The 6,000-nt window shown below is 41.9% G+C and overlaps 1 protein-coding gene across 1 annotated transcript in view; it reads right to left on the reverse strand.

Moving 5' to 3' along the window:
• The window catches only part of LOC140469418 (uncharacterized), a 72,145-nt gene extending 66,399 nt beyond the window's left edge, over nt 1-5,746 (reverse strand). The window contains exon 1 of the mRNA XM_072565920.1: nt 5,638-5,746. The gene's annotated coding sequence lies outside the window, so the exon portion shown is untranslated. The remainder of the gene's footprint in view (nt 1-5,637) is intronic.
• Between the last annotated feature and the right edge of the window lie 254 nt (nt 5,747-6,000).

Genomic DNA, 6,000 nt, shown 5'->3' on the forward strand with positions numbered 1-6,000 from the left:
TATTGGAATTTAGAAGAATGGGAAGCTACTTATGGGAACAGACATGATTTTTAGGGCAGATGTGAAGTAACTGTTTCCCCTTCTAGGAGAGTCTAGGAAGGACAAAGTCTCAGAGTAAGACATCACTCATTTAAGACACAGATGAATAAGAAGTTTTTTTCTCTCAGAGGGTCATGAACTTGTGGAGTTCTTCACTATGGAAAGTTATTGAAACTGAAGGATTCAGAATATCCAAGGCTGAAACTGACAGATTTTTAATTGGTAAGGGAATTAAGAGTATGAAGGCAGGTAAGTAGAGTTGAGTGTTATCCTGTCTGCTATGATCTCAGTGAATGATGGAGGAGACAAAATGGGTCAAATGACTTACTTTTGCTTCCATGGCTTATGGATGTCAAGGTTACCTGATCCATGTACATTTCAACTAGGTTGGGGAAAGAATGGTCTCTGAGCAAACACATAACAACACTTCCCTTAAAGAAGCAGCTTTAAATAGACTCACTATTAATGCCAATGAATGATATAGAACTGCCCAGAAGATCTGTCCTCCTTCAAGATCTCTGCTTCCATTCCTCATCCAACCCCTTTCTTCCAGACATGCTATTGAAGAATGGAAACTCACACATCGGTGTCATTTGCCAAACTTACAAGGTATTCTGTGGTGGAATCCATAATTTCAAAGCTTGTATTTTTGAAACTGTATTACGTTAAAAAGTGAACCTGAGAAATTAAACTGATTCATGAAGAAAAGCAAGACTGAAACAGGATTGGAAACCAAAATTAAAATTGGTTAGAAGTACAAGAACACCATCAGATCTGAGGTAATGTTGGGAGTTGTGCAGCACAGACAGGCTACAGAAGACAGAACCAGAAGTTGAGAATAGGCTATTATATAGTGCAGTAGCTGTTTTTGTTTCTTCAAGATAGCATTGGTTGTTGTATGCCAGACAGACATTTTATAACAGAATTGAGGAGCTGCTAAAGACCTGTGCCTAAAATGGTGAAGGCTTGGAGAATTTTCATCGAATATGGGTTGGTTGTTGGTCACTGTAGGCTGAAGATCAGGCTAAAACTATCACGCGCTTATGTACAAAGCACTGAGCCACAATGGCACATGAGCTCCTTCGTTTTCAGTCCATGACTTTACACTATCTCAGGAAAATCTATTTTTGGGTATACTCCTGCTGCGACTTGACCAGGTAAAGCCTCCTTCCTTGTAACTAAGCATTCAACATAATTGTGTCTGCTGTCAATACTACCTCTCTCATCTCTTCCTGTTTACTCAGGACTTACTATTCACCCATTTTCTTCTTAATCTCATGCTAAGACCAATAAATTTGAGGTTATCTGTGTTATTAAAAGGTGTGTTTGTAAAGTATGATTGTGCTCTGCTATCTGTTTCATGACTGCCTTGATGCCATTCCTGGACCCTGGCACGCCCACTTCACAGCAGTGCCTGTGGGAGACACAATACAAAAACATGAGAATATATCTTTGAAGTACAGAAAATGGAAGGATTTGGCTATTCAACTCCTTGTGCTGCTTTGCTATTCAATTTGATCATGGCTGTCCTTTGACTAAATCATCATTTTCTTGCATTATCTTGATTTCGCTTGATGTCTTTGATAATCAGAAACTCCATCAATACTCCACAGCATTGTGATGTAGCAAATTCTAAAGATGCATCACTGATTGAAGAAGTTTCTCCTCATCTCTATCCTAAATGGCTTACCCCTTGTGTAAAGACTATGCATTAAGGCTCTACATTATGGATATAAAGTGAAGCCTGACCAATGCCAAATTATTGGAGAGGCAGTGGCACAATGGTAATGACTCTGGACCAGTGGTCTAGAAATTCAGGTTAATGTTCTGAGGACATGGTCTAAAATTTTATGAAATCATGGTGAAATTTGAATTCAGTGTGCAAGACTATTGGTGACTGTGTGACACTGTTGATTGTTCTAAAATATGGTTCACTAATGCCCTTTAAAGACAGAAATCTGCTGCCATTCATGTCTGACCTGTATGTGACTGCAGATTCACAGCAACATGGCTGACTCCTAACTGCTATGTGGATAAATAGGAATGGGTGATAAATGGCAGCCAAGCTGGCGACACTAACTTCCTATGAATGAATTATAAAAGCTTCCCAGCACTGATGACCTTTCGGCTTGCTATCAAATAGGGAGGAATACACTCCACTTCCTTCACGTACAGACTGCAGTACTTCCACTTTGAACAACAGGAATGTTCTTCAGGCTTCCTTTTACTTACACTTGTCGAGTTTTCTGATTGCACAATTTTTCCATGGGATTGACTGTGTATAAATGGAATACTCCTTTCAGAGCCTGTTCTTCGGCACTGTCTATGGCCTCTTCTCTTGAAAGATACAAAAAAGGCACTGTAACAGAAGCTACAAACTCTTTAAAAAGGATGCTGTAAATATCAATGCTGGCAAACCTTCAATAGAGGGTTTTAAGCTTTGCTGAGCGCCCATTAAGTATCCTCAGCACACATCACCAATGTGTTCAAGATTAACAAGTATCCTCAAACTCATTAGCAGCTGGAGGGTGAATAGCCATAGGCCAGTCATCAAGCAGTGACATTGCATTTGCCTTTTCAGAGCGAAGAAGCGCACTAAATCCTTTATGGCACTCACCCCAATTCCCAAAAATAATGCTGATGCTGGCAGATTTGTTTTTGGATGAGTGGCTTCTTCTTCAATCACCCTAATGAGAACATTCTCCTCTCATGTCGTTGAAAAACCTTGAGGTCAGCTCTGGAGTATGGAGCGACATCCCTACTCCTAGTGGCAGACATGTTTCTTCTTGAGAAGCCCTGAAGCATCCACTCCTTCAGTCAAATGGCAACCATTAAATGGGGCCCAAACTTGCACATTCCTGCCTTTGACTTGGAGGTGCCGGTATTGGACTGGGGTGGACAAACTTAAAAATCACAAAACACCAGGTTATAGTCAAACAGGTTTATTTGGAAACACTAGCTTTCTGAGTGCTGCTCCTTCACCACCTGAAGAAGTGGCGCTTCGAAAGCTAATGCTTCCAAATAAACCTGTTGGACTATAACCTGATGTTGTTTGATTCCTACCTTTGTCCAATTGCCAATCTACCCACAACTAAACATCAGCCTGGCTCCATAAAGATCACAGTTGTAAACTATTTCCTCCCTGTTTCTGCTCCCACCAACCTTCTGGGTGGGAGTAAGAATCAGAAAGAAACCCAACTGACCTCGGAGGATGAATCATGCTGCAGGTGTTGCTGATTTCTTTTGATACATTGAAAAATCATGAAAGTAAATAAAATATGCGCCTCAACTGCAGAAAAACATGTTGGAAATAGCAGGTTTGGCAGCATTTGCAAATATAGTAACAGAGCTAACATTTCAGGCTAGTAAACTGTCGTAAGGAGCAAGACCAGTGATTTGAGGAATGTTATATATCTTGGCTAGATTTCTGCAATGTTGGGTGAACATGAAGCAAGAAGGATTAAACTTTATTTGGAATCTAGATGGAGGAATCAAAGTTGGAGACAGTTGTAGAAGGAGATACGGCTATGAAAGTTAGCTTTCATACAAATCTGATTAAGAAGGGAAACAGAAACTAATAAAGATGAAGAAGACAAAAGAGGTGAACAGGTGAGAAGAGCAGAACATTTCCAAGGTGGGTATTCCTGGAACAGAAGTGACAATAAATTAAACACCAATACAGCAGTGAAGTTGTACAGGATATATAACCCCGAAAGGAACCAGAGTGCTAAGGTTTAGGAAGGAAACTGCTGGATAGGACAAACAGGTTAAATATGAGTGCAACAGAATTATGTTGGAGCATGCATTGTGAAAATTTAATAACAGACCCAATTCAACTATCTTCAAGACTTCATTCCTCCATTCTCTTTATCTTCCTTCAGCCCTACAACCTCTACTAGAATCCATGGGTTCTTCTGACTGCCTCTTTGTGTTTGCCCCCTTCTCCAGTTCACCCCTTCATTTACAGCTGGACTTACAGCCAATTTCCTTCAATCCCTCAACCTTCCTTTCAAAACAAGTGACTCTCCCTAATATCTACCTCGTTAGCAAACCTTTTGGTCATCCCTTCTACAACCTCTGTTAACATCCCTCTATGGCTAATTACACCTCCTCGGAAAGTTGTTGTGTTACTGATGATTCATAAATACAATCATGGCAAAGCAGAGGCAAAACACATTTTGCATCGAAATGAGCCATGCAGTTTTCAGACAACTTCTTTTAAAGCTTCCTGTATGATAGATGCTGTTGAAATTCAGCATCTTAATGCATTTCTCAAACGGGAAGAGCAAACAAATGCTTGACTTTATTTGATGAAAATTAGGTTATCGTGGTAACAATTTAGTTGCTTTCACGAAGAACTGATGTGAAAAAAATTCAATCTAAGTAGAACTAAAGTATTTAAGATAAATCGTTCAAAGGTAAATAATCAAGAATCAAAGTTCACAAGTTTACCTAACACTTTGGAATAAACACACAGATACCACCAATAGCCCTAATTCAGTAATGAGGGAACCTCCAACTAAATCTGTCGAGGACACTGTCCAAATTTTGAGAATGAGAAATAAAACGTTCAGGATTCTGCTGCACACTCTCCGTCGACCCGTCTCCAACACTGTTAATAGCATTTTTTGTTCTCTCTGATTACCGGTATGTATTTAAATCCAGTTTTTCACTAATTCACAGATTTTTCGGAACACATTACTAAGTGATCGGCTCAACATGTTCAATTAATGAACCAAATCATTCATCTAATTAAAGTTGGCAGACATTTTGATCCTATATTTGTTACTTTTGGAGAATTCACATGTTCTGGAATGATCGTACAGTTTAAATTAAACAAAAACGATGAAAATCACGTCCCGGGTCATTTCTATGGATGATTGGAGATGCCGGTGTTGGACTGGGGTGTACAAAGTTAAAAATCACACAACACCAGGTTATAGTCCAACAGGTTTAATTGGAAGTACACTAGCTTTCGGAGCGACGCTCCTTCATCTGATGACGCTCTGATGAAGGAGCGTCGCTCCGAAAGCTAGTGTACTTCCAATTAAACCTGTTGGACTATAACCTGGTGTTGTGTCATTTCTATGGAGGTTTTGTTTTTACCCAAACGCTCACTTTTCACCTTCAAAGATTTCCAACATCGGCAGTGCTTCCTTTCGTTCTGTTCGCCGCTAAAACCAAAAAGTCCACCCTCGATAAACTTCACAGGTACTTTATCTGGAGGAACAAGTGTTCCACAGAGACACACATTTCTGTCCAGTACTTTACTGATTTCACCGAATCTGTAAGTCGACTCCTTTCGCCATCCTCCCCCCCTCCCCCCCCGAGCGGGAAGGATCATAAGGACGACAGCTCACTCGCACTCCCTTGTGGCTGCAGCCTCGGGGACAGATATGAATTTCCCACGGCTGCCAAAAACATTTCACAATGAGTTAATCGCGAGCTCCCGTTCTACAACAATTGTACCCGCAATAATTGTACGGTTAAAGGTATTTCCTTAAACGTCGGTTTCCTTGTTGGGTTGCCCGACGCCCACTGTCCCAGAGCACCCACAAAGAACATGGCCGCCGCCCTGCTTCCCTCCATCCAGCTCACCTCAGCTACCCCTGTTCAGGCCAAACGATTGAACTACCGACACCCAAGCAGTGTTGGGGAAGGTGAGGTTTTAGTGGCGACGGTATTCCTACCCCGCCACCGCCGCTCGTATTCAACCAACTATTCCGTTGCCCCCCCCAAAACACGCTTTTCGCAACAGCCACGATCGCGCCTCGCCGCCCACGACGACGAGGTCGCGCTCCACGAGGGCGCAACATGCGGCCAGTGACGTTTTGGATCGCCGTGTGCGCGTCCAGTGACGTCAGAAACTATCCGGAAGCGCGCTTCTCCGGCCGAGGAGGACGCAGACAGATCGCCTGCTTGACATCCCCTCTTTACCCGCTGACCAATGAAGTCCCAGGA

Source organism: Chiloscyllium punctatum, chromosome 49, assembly GCF_047496795.1.
Source record: "Chiloscyllium punctatum isolate Juve2018m chromosome 49, sChiPun1.3, whole genome shotgun sequence".
Classification (NCBI taxonomy): Eukaryota; Metazoa; Chordata; class Chondrichthyes; order Orectolobiformes; family Hemiscylliidae; genus Chiloscyllium; species Chiloscyllium punctatum.